At 43.7% G+C, this 19,398-nt stretch overlaps 1 pseudogene; it reads left to right on the top strand.

Annotated features, from left to right (window-relative positions):
- Positions 1-9,058: 9,058 nt before the first annotated feature.
- On the top strand, positions 9,059-11,874 carry LOC133775072 (DNA-directed primase/polymerase protein-like; annotated as a pseudogene).
- Positions 11,875-19,398: the final 7,524 nt, after the last annotated feature.

Here is a 19,398-nt window from a genome sequence, read left to right as displayed (position 1 = left end):
GTTAGGGAAAAAATGGACTCAATGACAGAAAAACAACCCAATTTACTGTTTGAGTTAGGAAAAAGATATGAACAGGCATTTTCCTGAAGAAACCACCAAATGAGTAAAAAGATCTCAACATCATTGGTCATTAAGGAAATTCAGATCAAAACCAATATAGGATATGCCTTTAGACCCACTAAGATGGCTGTAATAATGATGGTAGCAATGAAGGAAATGAACAAGTGTTGGTGAGGATGTGGAGAAATTTGATCACATTGTTGGTGGGAATGTAAAATAGTACAGCAGAATATAGAATTACACATAACCCAGCGATACCACTCCTCGGCACACAGCCAACAGAAGCAGAACCACAGACTCAGATACTTGTATGCTAATGTTCATTCCAGCATTACTCATAATAGCCAAAAAGTAAAGCAACCCAGATGCCTATCAAAAGACAAGTGGATAACCAATGTGGCATATCCATGCGAAGGGATACTATTCAGTTTTAAGAAGGAAGGGAGTAGTGATTGGTGCTACAATGTAGATGAGCCTCCAAGACATTATGCTAAGTGAAGAAAGCCAGTAACAAAAGTCAACACATTGTATCGTTACAAAACATACAGAATAGTTAACTCTAGAGAGACAGAAAGTAGATTTGTGGTTGCTCAGGACTGCTGGGGATGGAGGGAAAAGGGAGTCATAGCTAATGGATATGAAGCTTGAGGTTTCTATTGTAGACAAAAACACTCAGAAATAGATGGTGGTGATGATCGCGAAACTCTGAATATCTAACGCCCAGTGAATTGTATACGTCAAGTGGGTAAATTGTATGGTGTGTGATTATAACCCAATAAATCTGCTTTTTGAAAAAGATAGAAAAATTAGTATAAATGCATTTATAGCTTGCATTCCAGATTCAGAGGTAGTGAACAAATTCAGGATAATTATTGGTGTGGAACTCTGCATATAATTTTACAAGAGAAAGTAACAGCAGAATATTTCAAGCAAATAGAACAACGGAGAGCTTGTACTGGTGCACGACTTGTCTTCCAGGAAATGTACCAGCTGGCATCACATTGCAGTCACTTTGCTCATTAATATTAATAGTATGATTATGGTGAGGCAAACTGAAAATATTTTCTTTAGCATTTTGGTTAGAGGTGCGTGCCCAGGAGACGTTTTCCTGATCTTTTTCTGTATAGCTTTGTGTTTATGAGTGTGTTTCTACGTATAACCTGCATGTGCTTTTTATATCACCCGAGATGCACACAAACGCGTGTGACTCTGTGTGTGTTCTAGTGATGCGTAGGCACAGACCTGTGCCAGTGGCTGGCCAGATCCTTTTTGTTCCTTAGTGGCTTCTCTTGTTCTCTCCACTTGCCCTGGATTGCATGAACAACCCAGGCCTGTCCTGCCAAGAAATGCTGCTCCCCAGCCGATCCACATGTGCAGAGGGAAGCGGGAGCCGCTGGTCCTGAGTGTCCATCAAGACGTGAGCTACTGCCAGGCCTGGCGTGGAGTCTTAGCCCTTCTGGTTTCGTCTTTTGTTTTCCTAATGTCTTTGACAGTCTGGCTAATCCACTTGTTAATTCAATCAAAAAGCTGGTGATAAAATTTCCATCCTGAGACTTAGAATGGAACCATTTAGAGCACAGGAAGAACAAGAGACAATTACAAGGAGAAAACCAATTTTTAAAAAAAAAATAGTAATGACTGTGCTATGCAGTGTTGGTTTGGTTTAAGAGGCCAGGGCAGAACATACAGGGCCCCAAACAGTCAAGACCGAGTGTGACCTGTGTGGTGAGCTGCCGTGTAGTTCCCTGGCCTGAGGGACTCCTGTGGTCACATCTGGTGTTTGGGTGTGCGTCTGGGGATTTGGAACCGTTTAGCACAGCTCAGGAGCACTTATTCCCACAAGCCTGGCCATTTCACTCAAATGAAACATGGAGAAGCACACAGGAGTCTTTCTCAGCTCCTCTAGTTTCTGCCAGGTGCTCTCCCCTCTCCCTTTTATCCACCAGGCTTTTTTTTTTACATAATCTTGAACATCTATTTGTTCGTAAAGTCTCCCCCTTATGATTTTAAAAATAGGCTTTATTTCTTTGAACAGCTTTAGGTGCACAGGAAAATAGAGCAGGAAACACAGAGTTCCCACACACCCATAGTTCCCTGAGCCTTTACCCTTTTCCTTGTCCCCAGGGTAGGCGAGTGTTTGTTAAAAGTGAGGAACTGACACAGACACATGTCATCCTCTGGAATCCATGGTTAACAGTAGGACTCACCCTTGGTTGTACATTCTGCAGGTTTGGACACATGTGTGCACGTACCCACCGTTACAGTACCATGCAGAGTGGTCTCCCTGCCCTAGCATCCTGGGCTGCACTTCTTCAGCACCACAAGCCCTGGGCATCCACTGTATTTTCTTCATGGTATGGCCTTTTCCAGAATGTCATGTGGGCTTTTCAGATTTATGTTGAGTTTTGTAACACAGTGCCAGCTCTCTTCCATCAGCAATGAATGAGATTTTCTATTTTTCTGCATCCTCATGAGCATTTGAGTCTATCAGTCTTTTGGATCTTGGCCATTCTGATAGGTATGTAGTCATATCTTGTTGCTTTATTTCTTTATTTTCATCTATCTGAAATGTAGAATGACACAGGGGGAGGGAGAAAGAGAGAGATTGAGATTGATCATCCATCCTCTGGATCACTCCCCAAATACCCACAGAAGCCATTGGTTGGGCCAGGCCAAAGCCAGGAGCCTGAAACTCCATGCAGGTCTCCCATGTAGGTGGCAGGGGCCCAAGTACTTGAGCCATCATCTGCTGCCTTCCCAGGTGCTTTGGCAGGGAACTGGATCAGAAGCAGAGCAGCCAGCACTAGAACTTGCATTCCAACATGTGTCTTGGTCTGCCCCTCCTTGCTGTTTTGATTTACAATTCCCTAAGAACAAATGATGTTGAGCATCTTTTTGTATGATTATACGTCATCTGTGCATCTTCTTTGGTGAAGTCCAGGCCTTTTACTCATCTTTTAAACAGTTTGCTCATTTTCTAATTGTTGAGTTTTAAGATTTCTATATACTTCAGGTGTAAATTTCTCGTCAGATACACCTTTTGCTAATATGTTCCTCCTAGTCTGTGGCCTATCTTCTCAGTCTCTTATCTTTCACAGAAAATTTTTAACATTTTTTTTGACAGGCAGAGTTAGAGAGAGAGAGACAGACAGACAGAGAGAAAGGTCTTCCTTTCTGTTGGTTCACCCCCCAAATTGCACTGATCCGAAGCTAGGAGCCAGGTGCTTCCTCCTGGTTTCCCATGTGGGTGCAGGGCCCAAGCACTTGGGCCATCCTCCACTGCACTCCCAGGCCACAGCAGAGAGCTGGACTGGAAGAGGAGCAACTGGGATAGAATCTGATGCCCCAACCGGGACTAGAACCCTGGGTACTGGAGCTGTAGGCGGAGAATCAGCCTAGTGAGCCACAGCGCCGGCGGAGAATTTTTAACTTTAATTGAGTTCAGCTTATAGTTCTTTCTCTCATGGATGGTGCTTTCAGTATATATGAAAAGACATTGCCATGCTGAAGGCCATCTGCCTTTAGTCATATATTATCTTCTTGGAGATTTATAGCTTTTTATTTTATTTCAGGGCTGTGACCCATTTTGAGTTAATTTTGTGAAGGGTGTATTGTCTATCTCTAGGTGCATTTTTTCCTTTTATTTTGGCAGGTAGATTACTGGACATTTTTAGAAAAAATCATTTTTCTTAAAGGAATGTTGCATTTCCCCTTTGTGTGGGCCTTTTCAAAGTCACATCCCGTGGAATAATTCTTAACCAGTTTTAAAACACAGCAAAAGGTTTCTCCACAGAGTCTCAGTCAGGGGCATGAACTTCTTATCATTTAGAAACAGCGTGGGCCTCAGCCAAGCACAGATGTGCTCTCTTGTTGATCTGATTTGGTTTTCTTTTTCAACCTGGTTAGTAGCCAAGCAAGGCACAGCATTTCTCAGTGACAGCCAGTTTCAGGTCAACAGAGAGTTAGGGAAAAGGTTACTGCTGATTTCGGTGTAGCCAGCAGCCATTGTACAGGGCCATGATCACAGAAACAGATCCTAAATTGTCTCTGGAAGGGACCCACAAAGCAGAGGATACTAAGCAGGGCGGGAGGGGGCTGGTGATTCAATGCTTTATGGCTCCTTCTCTGTGAGTCATCACAGAAGCAATTTTCTCTAAGGGTTGGTAAGGACAGTTTAGAGAACCAGGCCTGCTATGTTGAGCTGAGAAAAATTCCAAGATAGAAGTCAACAGGGAAGCCAGGCCAACCTGGAATCCCCAGAATCTGGACCTTGGGACTCCAGGGGCCTGAGAGGAAGATGGCTGGGGTGTTCCTATCGTGGGTTGTCATTGGCTCATCCCAGTATTGGTGGGCAGGGGAACTGAGCAGCAGGCAGGCAATGCAATTCATGTTTTTGTGTCATTTTCACTTTTCCCTGCTGGACTGGTTCTTCCAATTTTTAAATATTACCTAGAAACCTTTTATTTAAGGTATACAAACTTCATGCATTTCATAAATGCAAATTTAGGAACATAGTGATTCTTCTCACCCTACGCTCCCTCCCACCTGCACGCCCACCCTCCATCTTCCTCCCTCTCCTATTCCCATTATTACTTTTCACTAAGATCTATATCTGATGTATCGCACTGATTGATTTGCATAGATTGAGCCATCCCTGCATACCAGGAATAAATCCCACTTGGTCCAGGTGAATGATCTTTCTCATGTGTTGTTGGATTCAATTAGCTAGGATTTTATTGAGGATTTTTGCATCTATGCTCATCAGTGATACTGGTCTATAGTTCTCTTTCTTCTATCTTTTTCTGGTTTATGGGATTAAGGTGATGCTGGATGCTGGCCTCATAGAAGGAGTTTGGGAGAATTCCCTCTCTTTCAATTATTTTGAGTAGTTTGAGAAGAATTGGAACAAGTCCTTTAAAGGTTTGGTAGAATTCAGCAGTGAAGCCAACTGGTCCTGGGTTTTTTTTTTTTTTGTTTGTTTGTTTTTTAATTGACTACATCTGAGAGACAAATTGCTCAGATGATTTTCAAGGTCAGTGCTACTCCTTAGTGCCCACAGTAGTGGCTGAAGCAGAACTTTCGTGTTTTGTGGGTGTATGTGGGATGTGACATTCTGGCATAGCTGATTGTATGGGCAATGATGTTGGGATGGACAACATCTTGAGTTCACATTATACAGTGATATCAAAATATAAATGCACTATTGATTTTTTGGTTTTTATTTCACTTTTAATTTTCTAGAAATATTCATACTAAACATCCTTCACTCTCACCCTAACCCTGTCCCTCAGTCTCTCTCAGGCTGGTGGAGGGATAATCAGGGGTGGAGGACAGGATACCTATAGTGCACAGGACTTGACTTTTTTCCCTAGTTACTTTAATTTTTTACTAAGATATGCATACAGGTAGCACAAAATTCCAACAGTACAAAAGATAAGAGAATTAAGTCTCCTTTTTACCCTATTCTCCACCACCCCATTCCCTCCCAAAGGCAACCACTCATATTTCATAGATATTCAGTGCCTGTTTGAGCATATCAACATACAGACCTGATGAGATGAAGGTTCAGTTGTGTTTTCTGACATTATGATGGCTGAGACACAAATACTAAGAATTATCCTTTTGTCAGAATGGCAGCACATGTCATGTATCTCCCCTCCCAGCTCTTTGTGAAAGCGACCATGTCTTACATCCTTCTCCACCTCTTCTCTCCTCTCCTTGTGGCACCCAGTGCTGGTCCACTGTCTGGGCTTGGGGCAGACACTCAATCTAGTGTGAAGAGGGACCAACTCTATCCAGTTTCAAGCAACTTAGGGAGCCAAATGAAAAGTAGAAGGAGGCAGGAAGAAAGAGAATAATAATGGAAGAACCCCAAGTGGGATTTATTCCTGGTTTGCAGGGATGGTTCAACATTTGCAAATCAATTAATGTGATACATCATGTTAACAAACTGGAGAACAAAACCCATATGATTATTTCATTAGGTGCAGAGAAAGCATTTGATAAAATACAACATCCTTTCATGGTGAAAACCTTAAGCAAATTGGGTATAGAAAGAACATTCCTCAACACAATCAAGGCAATATATGACAACCCCACAGTCGGCATCATATTGAATGGGGAAAAGATGAGATCTGGAAGCAGATAAGTGTGCTCACTCTCACTATTGCTATTTAATATAGTCCTGGAAGTTTTAGCCAGAGCTAAAAGTTTTAGCCAGGGCACAAAAAAAGAAATCAAAGGGATCCAAATTGGGAAGGAGGAAGTCAAATTATCCCTATTTGCATATGACAAAGAATATGATATAGAAAAGATTCTATACATATATATAGGGACTCCAGAAGACCCCACTAATAGACTATTGAAACTCATCAAAAAGTTTTGTAAAGTGGCAGAATATAAAGTCAACACACAAAAATCAAAAGCCGTTGTATACACAAGCAATGCTATGGCTGAGAAAGAACATGTAAGACCAGTCTCATTCACAATAGCTACAAACATATTTAAATAGCTTGCAATACATTTAATCAAGGAGGTGAAAGATCTCTACAATGAAAATTATAAAACATTAAGGAAAGAGATAGAAGAAGACATAAAAAATGAAAAATCTTCCATGTTCATGGATTGGAAGAATTAATATCATCAAATGTCCATACTACTGAAAACAATTTATAGATTCAATGTGATCCCAATCAAAAATACCAAGGACATTCTTCTCAGATCTATAAAAAATGATGCTGAAATTCATATGGAAACACAAGAGATCCCAAATAGCTAAGGCAATCTTAAATAACAAAAGCAAAGCTGGAGCATCACAATACCAGATTGCAAGATATACTACAGGGAAGTTGTAATCAACACAGCCTGGTACTGGCACAAAAATAGGTATGTAGATCAGTGAAACAAAATTGAAACCCCAGATATTAATCCATGCAGCTATAACCAACTAATCTTTGATAAACGAGCTCAAATCGATCCCTGGAGAAAGGACACTCTTAAACAAATCATGATGGGAAAATTGAATCTATGTAAGCAGATATATGAAACAAGACTGTTATCTTATACCTTATACAAAAATCAATTCAAAATGGATCAAGGGTCTAAATTTATTATGTGGCACCATCAAATTACTAAAGAGAAGCATCAGAGGAAACTGCCTATTGGCAATGGGCAAGGACTTCTTGGAAAAGACCCCAGAAGCACAGGAAATTAAAGCAAAAATGGACAAATGGGATTACATTAAGCAAAGAAGCTTCTGCACTGCAAAGGAAACACTCAACAAAGTGAAGAGGCAACTGACAGAAAGGGAGGAAATATTTGCAAACTATACAAATGATAAAGGATTAATATCCAGGATCTCTAAAGAGATCAAGAAACTCAATAACAACAAAACAATCTAATTAAGAATGGCAGAGGACATGAACAGGCATTTTTCAAAGGATGAAATTCAAATGTGCCAATAGGTACATGAAAAAATGCTCAGGATCACTAGCCATTGGGGAAATGCAAATAAAAACCACAATGAGGTTTTACCTCACCCCAATTAGAACAGCTATTATCCAAAAATCAAAAAAACGAAAAATGCTGGTAATGATATGGAGAAAAAGATACCCTAATCCACTGTTGGTGGGAATGAAAAGTAATAAAACCATTATGGAAAACAGTATGGAGAGACCTCAGAAATCTGAAAATAGATCTGCTATTTGTCATCGGAATTTTCCCAAAGGAAATGAAATCAGCATATGAAAGAATTATCTGTACACCCATGTTTATTGCAGCACAATTTACAATAGCTAAGATATAGAATCAACCCAGATTTCCATCAACTGATGATTAAATGAAGAAAACGTGGTATATACACACTATGGAATAACACCCAGCCATAAAAAAGGATGGATGAAACCCTGTTTTTTGCAAGAAAATAAATGTAACTGGAAATTATTATGCTTAATGAAATAAACTGGTCTCAAAAAGATAAATATCATATGTTTCCTCTGGTATATGGCAGTTAATATAGAATACAAAAAATGTAGGCATGAAATGGATATCTCGTGAAATTATTGTTTTTTTTAGAACTTGTTTATACTTCTGTGGAACTGTGGTCTTCCAAATTTTTACTTGTTGAATATTATGGTTAGGGATGAATTAAGCCTGAGATTATAGAATAGATTACAATTATGTCTTTGCAAACATTTTTAAAAAAGGAAGGAAGGAGAGGGTTGGAAGAAGAGGAAGAGGGAGTGAAATATAGGTATTTTATAGAACTGTGCCTATGAAATACCCAAAATCTGTTCTCTTTATATTAATAAAAATTTTAAAAATGAATTTTTCCCTGAATACATCTACTAAAAACTGCAGCAGAAATCAAAACATCTTACTGAGAAATTTTTTCGATGTCTGCAGTAAAAGCGAGTTGAAAGCATTATCTCCAAATTTGGCCTACTATGAGTCCAACGTACTGTGAAGCTCTCCTCTTGTGGTCTTGCACTTTTGCCATGCATTTGTTTCAGGAGGACCTGGTGTTCTGAGCATGCATGCTGACATGAAACTGCAGTTTGGATCATGAAGGCTAATCTGAGCATGTTGGAAACAGGAGAGACTGAATGTTGTTCCATGCAACCACACAATGGAAGGAATGGCTGAACCAGGCTGATCTACATGTTACAAAATAGACAACAAAGTGTGGGTAGAACAGTTGCCCACAATTTCTAAGTAACAACAGCTGGTTGCTGGGTGGTATCTGTGATACCAGAACCCTATTGCATTCTCTGGAATTTGACCTGCAATGCAGGGACAAACTGTTCAATTCATTCAACCATACTAGTGCAGCCCAGAGGCAGCAGAGACAGCTTCGAGCTAAGACAGCAGGGGAGCTGGAAGGGGCTTATTGAGTTGTAACTTCAGAAGATGGGACAGGAAGGCAGAGAAGAGGAACGTGCCGGGCGTACTTAGCTGTGTGAGAGGCAGCACTCACCGACGTCTGTGCGGCTGAGCAGAGATGCAGAGGTAAGGCCACTCTGCGGAGGACGTAGTTCAGGCTATACTCTGCAGGCGGCTGGGAGTCCCATGTCCTTCCTTCTACGCCACATTCCCAGCTGTGTTTTTGTGCACAGTACTTCACCTCTCTGTGCCTCGAGTTTTCTCTTTTGTGAACTCAGAATAACACCCGCGGGCTTCTGCCTGCATTTGAGGGCATGGGATGGAAGCCACAGGATACTCTCAGGCCCAAAGACTAACAGAGAAAGCCAACAAGGGCAGGGGTGCCTCCCTGCCTGAGGTCTGGGACTGCGTTGCATGATGGCTCCGGTAAATCAGCACTGGCAGTTTGCTGTTTTCCTACATGGATAACTTGGTCTGGACCTTGAAGAGGAAGAGAAAGGCAGCATGGGGTATTCCAGGTTGGAGAATACCACCTGTGTGCAGGGGGGCTTCTGGACTGGCCCAGGAGCAGCAAGTAGGCACCATCGCTCATTTGGTGAAAACAAGAAAGAAGTAAAAAGGAACATATCGCTTGCCAGTGAGTTTGTGTTGCCGCAAAATTTTCTGCTAAAATTCAAGATGATATTTATCAACTTTCTAAACAGAAAGTCATTGATGGGGCCAGTGCTGTGGCTCACTTGGTTAATCCTCCGCCTGTGGCACCGGCATCCCATATGGGCACCGGGTTCTAGTCCCAGTTGCTCCTCTTCCAGTCCAGCTCTCTGCTGTGGCCCGGGAGGGCAGTGGAGGATGGCCCAAGTGCTTGGGCTCCTGCACATGCATGGGAGACCAGGAGGAAGCACCTGGCTCCTGGCTTCAGTTTGGCACAGCTCCGATGGAAGGAAGACCTTTCTCTTGCTCTCTCTCTCTCTCACTGTCTATAACTCTACCTGTCAAATAATAATAATAATAATAATAATAATAATAATAATAATAAAACCAGAAAGCCATTGCCAGAGTAGTAATCAATAGAACGATTACATGGCATGGGAATTGTTCTAGAAAGTGGGAAGAAAAACTGCAGCAGATTGAAGAGGGAGCACCTCACTGTGAGAGGAAAGCACTGTGCTCAATGTGTAGATCCAGACTGTCCAAGCCGGAGCAACCACCCTCCATTTGGAAACCATTGCATCGTCAAACTCAAGCTTTTTTTTTTTTTTTTAAAGATGTATTTATTTATTTGAAAGAGAGAGAGAAAGAGAGGCAGTGAGACACAGAGAGGTCTTCCATCCACTGGTTCACTCCCCAATTGGCCACAATGGCCGGAGCTGTGCCAATCCAAAGCCAGGAGCCAGGAGCTTCTTCTGGGTCTCCCACATGGGTGCAGGGGCCCAAGGACTTGGACCATTTTCCACTACTTTCCAAGGCCACAGCAGAGAGCTGGATTGGAAGTGGAGCAGCCAGGCCTTGAAATTGGCACCCATGTGGAATGCCGGCCCTTCAGGCAGCAGCTTAACCCACCACACCACAGTGCAGGCCCCCAAACTCAAGCTTTTAATTCCATTAAAATCTGTAAACAAGATGTTCATGTATTTGCTTTGGAATACAAAATGGAAGATGGACAATGTATTTATCTTGTTAAGAACCTATGCTCAGCTTTGATTTTATTATAAATCCAGAAAAAATCTCTTGCTCTGTTATGAAGTTATTCCGGAACATGCTGTGTGCAAGCTCTATTTTGATCTGGAGTTTAACAAACCTGCCAATCCAGAGGCTGCTGGGAAAAAGATGGCTGCATTACTCATTGAGCATGTCTGTAGAGCACTTCAGGATTTACACAAGGTAAATTGCTCAGCTCAAGATGTTGTCAACTTGGATTCTAGCACCGATGAAAAATGTAGCTGCCGTCTGGTATTTCCGCTCTGTGACATGGCATTTAAAGATAACATCCCTGTTGGTAATTTTGTGAGAAGAATTTCACAGCCTACTCTTTACTTAATTGCCAGTGAAGATGATGATAGGATTCCAGAGACAGTGGGCCATGGATTTTCTCATTTTTCTGAAGCACCAACAAAACAAGGGACTTCTTGTAACGAAATGTCCCCAGATATGGACACAGGAGAGAGCTGGACCATGAATTCAGAGACGCCGAGGAGGCTGGGATCAGCCAAGCAAAGCAATCCTGATCTTTCATATTTAGTTGTGAAGAATAACATGGGAGAAAAGCATCTTTTTGTAGATCTGTGAGTTTCTACAAGAAATAGAAACTTCCATCATCAAAATTAGGAAAGCACGTGGCTTTGGAAATTGCTGAAGATAACAAATTCTTTCCTAAAAATCAAAAAGTATTCCTGAAGAACACCAGTATTGCCTCTCTTCTTTGGTATTCGATATTAGGTTCTCAGTTACTTTACAGATTCTTACATGTGACAAAGGAAAGTGAGTAAAGCATTTGAATAGTACCAGCCCTTCAGGAGGACCCATCGGAGGTTGTCCGTGTTCACCCTGCCCTGACGTCGATCAGTTTCTTCTTTCCTTGGTGACTAAAAATGGCGTTAGAGGGGGAGTTAGGCATTGGAGCTACTTTTTCCCAGAACAGTTGTTGGTTTACGATATTTTCAAATATCACTGGTGTGAAAACATTGGAAGATCCCACAAGAGTAATAACACCCTGATTCCAGTTGATATGAAAAATGAAGTTGGTATCAAAAATGTCATGATCCTCTATTTAAATAGAAAACATCAAAGCCGATGGGAGAAGAGTTTACAACAGGAGAAGCAGATGAAACTAGGAACATAAAACCAGGAGCCCTCATACCATCCCCTGGTAAGCTGTCCACAGGTGCATCCTCTGACCCTGACCGGGACAAGGGCATTGATGACGCTGTGTTTTAGAAGCTACTGAAGGTGCTGAACTGACAGACTGCAGAGAGCAGTAGTGGAGTGGATGAGATTCCTGATGGACTAATTTTGGACGTATTACAAGAGTAGCCAACTACAGATACTTAAGTAACCAGCTTGTACCCTGCCCGAAACCTGTGAGATTTGTAACAGAAACATTAATATTATTCAGTCTGTCTACAGTTACCAAATATTAATGACTTTATTTTCCAAATAAGTAAATTAGTTTTATTGGAAATTTAAAAAAAAATCAGAATAACAGAAAAAGGATTACTGTGAGCACCAAATATGTTTACACTTGAAGTTCTTTATTTTTAATAATTATTTAATTTATTTGAAAGATAGCTATAGAGAGAGGGAGAAGAGGTCTTCCATTCCACTGTTTTGCTCCCCAAATGACTGCAAGGCTAGAGCTGAGCTGATCTGAAGCCAGGAGGCGCCTCTGGGTCTGCCACATGGGTGTAGGGGCCCAAGGACTTGGCCATCTTCCACTGCTTTCCCAGGCCATAGCGGAGAGCTGGATCAGAAGAAGAGCAGCTGGGACTCGAACTGGCACCCATTTAGGATGCCGGCACTGCAGGCTGGGGCTTTAACCCACTACGCCACAGCGCTGGCCCCACCTGAAGTTCTTAGAACAGTGTGTGACACATACCAAGTGTTAAAATGCTGGCTGTGGCTAGTTTTAGGTTGCTCTAGGAAGGTAACTAGGATAAGCCGGAGAGAACAGAGAAGCAGATAGGCCAGTAGGAGGAACAGAGAGAACCAGGAACCTGAAGGGGGCCAAGGTGGTTGAGCATTCACAGAGTGCTAAAGAAAGCGGGAGAGAAGGCCTTCGAGATTGGCTGTGGGGGCCAGGGGGGAGGCAAGGGAGAGGGCAGAGTCCTAACGGAGGACGGGCTTGAGGTGTGGGGGCTGGGAGGTTGCTGAAGCCATGAGCAGCCGTAGGAGTCAGCAAGGGCGGCTATTTCGTGGGGATGGAGGGAATGGAGTTTAATTTTAGATGACATTGAGGTGACAGAGGGACGTTAGCGTAGAAATGTCAAGTGTGCAATTGGAACTGCGTGACTGGTGCCCGTGCAGGTAGCATGCAGTCGTCACTGAGATACATGATTCACTTCAAAGCAGAGTGGAGCGGGGTCCGCAGCCGGTGGAGCAGGAGGAGGAGGAGGGGGCTGGCCTGTGCGGTGTCACCGGGCGGTGGGCGGAGCCGGCCAGCTCCCGGGCAAAGGGGCCAGCAGAAGAATCGCCAGGGAAAAGGACCCTGGAGTTCTAAGTAGCAGCTCGGTGCTGACATTTTCCAGCACAGCCAACTTCCCAGTGTAGCATTTAAAGTAAATAGCACGCTCCCTGGTACAAAGCCGCATCTTCGCTTCCTTTTGTGTCTGGCAGGTAATTGCTTAAAGAAAACACGAAAGGAAACTAGCAGGTGGCCACGGTGGGCTGAGCTTCGGCAGCTTCCCCAAATCCCTCCGCAGGAGGCCGCCTTTCCTCAAATCCTTCCATTCTGGCCTTGCTGAGTGCCTGCTGGGCCCCAGGCTCTGGGAGTACAGAGGTGAACCAGGTGGGGGCTCAGGCCTGGCTGACTCCCAGCAGGAGGGCCCCACGGCCCCTTTGTATTCCTGCTTCCCTAGGGCCTGCGTCAGTCGTCAGTCCAGTCGGTCGTAGGGGTTAAGGGTGCTGTCTGCAGCTGTGCCCCAACCCGGCCCCCAGGTTTCAACCTTTGCTGCTGCATTTGGACTCTGGACACGAGGTTCTCAGACGTGCTTTGACCTTGCTCTGGTTGAGCTCATTGGTTTCCAACACACGTGTTTGCACATGGTACCCAGATGCCTTCCCAGGCAGGATCTTCACTCCCATCATGCCTGCCTGCCTCCAGAGCGCCCCGGTGCCTGCTGCCCCCGGCGTAGCCACTCTTCCTAGGATTCTCTTTCTTGGCAAACCCCTTGTTCATTCTTTGGCGCTGTCTCTGTCTCTTTTCTGTTGCTACTTATTTAGCTCATCATTTTCGAGACTGGAAATCCATGCCTGGCCCGACTGTTTTGCCGCTGGTGCGGGCCTCATGGCCAGTGGTATCCCAATGGCAGGAGCACACGCAGAAGAGGTCCGACGGGGAGATCAGAAGTCACAGAGATGGGGGAGCCAGGCTGGCTCCTTATATAACACCTCTCCCTCATGGGAAGTAACCAGGGCCCTGGAATAACTACATTCACACTTTCTGAGGGCGGTGCCCCCACAACTCACCTTCCTCTGGACCCCACCTCTTAAAGGTCCCGCCATCACCCAACATCTCCATGCTGGGACTAAGCTTCTCACACTGGAACCTTTGAGCTCCCATTCAAACCCTATCCAAGCCATGCCCCTAGGAGGCTCCCTGGGCTCCTCTGATTGAGTGTGCTCTCCAGCGTCTGTAGATTTCCCTACTATAACCAGTTCTGGATGAGAAATTAATGGAGCCTGTGAGCCACCATTGAATGGTCTTACCACGTGGACTTCTCGAGGCAGCCACACTGGCTGGGTAACCTCCAGAGCTTGTAAATCACAACAGAATTAAAGGCTATCACAAAATGTGCCGCGAATGCCCACCCTTCGCTGGGTTTGATGTTCACCTGAACCATGAATCTTCAGTTCAGTCTTATTTTCAACTCAAGGCATTTCCTATGTATTTTGTTTGTTTTAAGATGTATTTATTTGAAAGGCAAAGTCACAGAAAGAAAGAGGGAGGGAGGGGAGGGGGAAGAAGGGAGGGAGGGAGGGAAGAAGAGAAGGAGGGATCTTTCATCTTCTGCTGGTTCATTCCCCTAATGGCTGCAATGGCTGGAGCTGCGCCAATCCAGACAGGAGCCAGGAGCTTCTTCCTGGTCTCCTACATGGCTGCAGGGGCCCAAGGACTTGGGCCATCTTTCACTGCCTTTCCAGGCGCATCACCAGGGAGCTGGATGGGAAATGGAGCAGCCAGGACTCGAACCAGCGCCCATATGGGATGCTGACATTTTAGGTGGTGGCTTTACCCACTATGTCCCAACACCGCCCCGCATTTCCTATTTCTAATGGAAGGAATTTCAATAAAATTTCCCTTAATGTTTTAAAACCACATTAATAAATTTGTATAAATTCAATAAGCTTGATTTTCTTTTATGCCCTTCAAGTGCCTGACTGGGCTTCAACAAATAAAACTTCTCCAAGTACTTTTTGTAAGTCCTATAAAGCTATCACTTTGAAAATTTATATAGATTTCAAGGTTTCTTAAATATCCCCGCATCACTGAGAAGTGTAGTGAAATTCTCCCACTCCCTCCTTCAACTTAAATCCTAAGCCTAAAAATCAAGTGCGTATGTTAACTTGGAATCACAGCTGATCTGACAAATGTTGGGGGTCTGAACCTGACACCTCGAAGCATGGGACATCGGCACGTTGACTCCCTAGAAGACCCCAGAAGCAGACTTAAAAGCAGGGGTCTCTGACCTTCCCCTGCCCTCCAGTGTCCCACCCCCTTAGTAAGTCACAGAAATCAGAATTCCTCTTCCCCAAAGGGTGCCACAGGAACCAGAGCCCCTCTCTTCCACAGCCAGCCATAAAGCCTGGAATTATTGTTCAAATCTTCCCCTACCTTTCCATGTAGGAACTGACCACAGAGACGTTCTCTGCCCTACCTTGTCTGATAAGCTACAAGATCCTCATTCCACGAGGTCCTGCCTTATACCTGGGAGGAGGGAATTCGGAAGAGATCTTGGAGGGTTTTGCCCTCAGTCTATTGCCATTACATTACACCCTTTTTTAAAATCACCTTCCACATGGCTGTCTGTTCTTCACAAGTGCAAGCAAAATAATGGTTGATTTCTCCTGAATTTTGGGGTCTTCTATCTGAAGACTCCGATGTCCGTAACACTGAGAATACATTTGTTATGCTTTTCTCTCATCAGCCTGTGTTTTGTTATTATAGTGTTGGCTGGGACCCTTATGATGGAGAAGTATCATACCTTCCTACCACTATACAAATAATCGAAAACATCAAATCCTCTGAAAAGTGACTTTAAGCACTAAATACACAGGCATTAGCCTTAGACCTGAAGTATTGATACTGTGAATTTCACTTCATTCTGAACTTTCCAGTGGTTGAAAATGACCTTGCCCACTGCGTAATACCGGCCGAAGGAACTAGAACTCTATAGTTGCAGAGAAATGTCAAATTCCACCCCTGCAACCAACATTGTGGGACAAAAGTATCTGTTTTCAGAGAGGATAATTAATCATTAAAACAAAATGATAGCTAAACACTTGTTATCCAATTGTTTTCGATTTTCAATTTAAAGTAGAAATTTATTCTTGTAAACGTGAACCCTGCTAATTGTCAAGACTGAGCTGAAAGCTAATGAAACACAATGAGAATGTCATTGCTACTTGAAAAAGCCTAGCTGATGAGACATCCTCCAATGGCAAATATATTTTGCCTCCCTAGCCCTGGCATGAAAACCTGGGCATCCCTTAATTTTTTTTTTAAAGATTTTTTTTTTTTTTTTAATTTTTAAAGTCAGAGAGAGAGAGCTCTTCCATCTGCTGGTTCATTCCCCAAATGGCTACAAGAGCCTGCGCTGGGCCAGGCTGGAGTCAGGAGCTCCATCCAGGCCTCCATGTGGATGACTGGGGACTCAAACGCTTGGGCCCTCTTCTGTTATTCCCAAGCTATTAGTAGAGAGCTGGATCAGAAGTGGAGCAGCTGGGACTTGAACCAATGCCCATATGGGATGTTGGCAGCATGGGCGGTGGCCTTACTCACTATAGCACAACACTAGCCACCCTCCCTTGGCTTTGATGACTGCTGTCAGGTAATGGGGTGCTCTTCTTCTCTTTGAGCCCCTCAACATGATCTCAGTTAACAACTAGAATGTCTCATCCCGGGTAACATCCACACTGCCGGGGTTCAAGTTCTCTCTCTTCCAGTGAGTCTGCCACAGTAGGGACCAGGACTTTCTTTCCACTCCCTGGAGGAAGAAGGGCTGGGGTGTTAGGGTCAGAGATGAAGTAGGGGCAGAAAGAGCCTTCCAAGGATGGCCCTCACCTGTGACTTCACATGCTCTGGGCTTGGTACAGGGTTGGATGGGACAGAAGGGCACATAACCTTGTTCTTGTGGCTACTTGGCTCCTCTGCAGCCTAGGAGTTGTCTGGAGGGGGGTACATTAAATTTCTCCTTGTTGAGACCTCCTTGACACTTTGCATGCCCTTTGGGACAAACCTTAGACACTCCGTGTTGGCTTTGTCTACTGCATGGCCTACCTCTGCTCCCTGGGAACACCCAAAACCTGTGTCCAGACAAATCCTGGGACTTTGGGTCCCTCCCTTGTATCCTTCCATTTCCTCTGGGAGTGCTTCCAGAACCTTCCAAAAGTCCCTGAACGGTGACTGATTCTGTGCCCATGTGGCAGCGCACAGTAAACCTTTAGGGGGATCTACCACCTCTCTGCTTTGAGGAAAGGAATGGCCTTCTGGCCTATCGAACTCTATAGGAGAGTTTTCCAAATTCTCTGAATCTCCAGCCTGACTCTTTTCACTCTCGGTCTAGGCACGTCAGGGACTTCATTGGGCTGGCTCCCTTATTGGGAGCTCGGCTGGAGCTGCCCTCGTGCTCAGTGGGCCACCTGAAGGAAATAGCTCATCTGTTTATTTTTCTTCCACCATTACCTTTGCATCACTCTCCCCTCCATGTCTACCCAGATTCAGCTGAGATCCTGTGGCTCCCTGTTTGAGCTGTGAGTCATCTCATTTTCAGCCATTTAGTAGCCCACACCAGTCCTCTTCTCCTGTTCTCTGACTGGCTCCTTCTGCCCTTGCAATCCCCCTTCCCTTCTCTGCACTGTTTTAATTACTGTAGTTTTGTAATGTATTTTAAAGTCAGGTAGTATAACACCTCCTGATTTGTTCTTTTTGCTCAAGATCACTTTGACTGTTCAGGGTCTTTTGTGGTTCCATACAAATTTTAGTTGTGTTTTTTCTAGTTCTGTGAAAGATGTAATTGGGATTTTTTAAAATTTATTTTTATTTATTTACTTATTTATTGACAGGCAGAGTTAGAGAGAGAGAGAGAGAGAGAGAGAGAGAGAGAGAGAGAGAGAGAGAGAGGTCTTCCTTTCTGTTGGTTCACCCCCCAAATGGCTGCTACAGTCAGTGTGCTCCGGCCAGCGCACTGGGCTGATCCAAAGCCAGGAGCCAGGTGCTTGTTCCTGGTCTCCAATGCAGGTGCAGGGCCCAAGCACTTGGGCCATCCTCCACTGCCTTCCCAGGCCACAGCAGAGAGCTGGACTGGAAGATGGGCAACCGGGACAGAATCCGGCGCCCCGACCAGGACTAGAACCCGGTGTGCCGGCGCCGCAGCGGAGGATTAGCCTAGTGAGCCACGGCGCTGGCCTAGTAAGGTTGATGTTTATCCAAGATCCAACAGTGTCTGCCACGGTCCACGGTCCATCCAGGACAACTGGGACAGAATCTGGCACCCCAACCTGGACTAGAACCCGGGGTGCCGGTGCTGCAGGCGGAGGATTAGCCAAGTGAGCCGTGGCACCGGCCTGTAATTGGGATTTTAATAGGAATTACATTGAATCTGTGAATCACTTTGGATAGAATGTGCATTTTAATAATATTGATTCTTCTAATTCATGAACATGGGATGTCTTTCCATTTATTTGTTTACTCAATTTCTTTTTTTTTACAGATTTTTTTTTTATTTGAAAGAGTTACAGAAAGAGAGAGAGAGAGAGAGAGAGAGAGAGAGAGAGAGAGAGAGGTGTTTCCTCAATTTCTTTCATCAATGATCTATAATTTTCATGTAGAGATCTTTCACCTCTTGGGTTAAAGTTATTCCCAAGTACCTTTTTGTAGTTATTGGAAATGTATTGCTTTCTTGATTTCTTTTTCAGATGACTCACTACTGTTATATAATTGTGCCACTTATTTTTTATGTTGCTGTATCTTGCGCCTTTGCCAAATTTTTTTTTTAATTCTGACAGCTTTTTAGTGGAATATTTGAGGTTTTCTATATTTAAGATCATGTCATCTGCAAACAATGACAATTGACTTCTTCCTTTCTGGTTTGGATGGCCTTTCCATCTCTTTTTAATGGCTCTAGCTAACAGTACTAGGTTGAATTAAAGTGGTAGGAGTAAGCATGCTTGTTCCAGACTTTAGGCAGAAAGGCTTCAATATGATGTTAGCTGTTGACTTGTTATATATGGCTTTTTAAAATTTTGAGGCATTATGCTCTCTAGATTGATTTGTAAGATCTTTCTGTTTGCTTATTTAATTAAATGAAATCTTTGAATGTGTTCTTTTTGTATTTACCTAAGAGTACAAATTTTTACTCTTTTGAAAATTGTTATAATGGTTTATACATGTTGATACTGCTGCTTTGTACATGTTGACTAGCTAGAACTTCATTATAGATAACCAACTGTATTATGATAGTTTTATTTTATGTATTTCATACCTTCAACTCAAGTTCTGCTTTGATACTAACCTAATACCCCCAG

The sequence above is a fragment of the Lepus europaeus genome, chromosome 16 (assembly GCF_033115175.1).
Source record: "Lepus europaeus isolate LE1 chromosome 16, mLepTim1.pri, whole genome shotgun sequence".
Lineage (NCBI taxonomy): Eukaryota > Metazoa > Chordata > Mammalia > Lagomorpha > Leporidae > Lepus > Lepus europaeus.
This window is presented reverse-complemented; position numbering and strand designations above follow the sequence as displayed.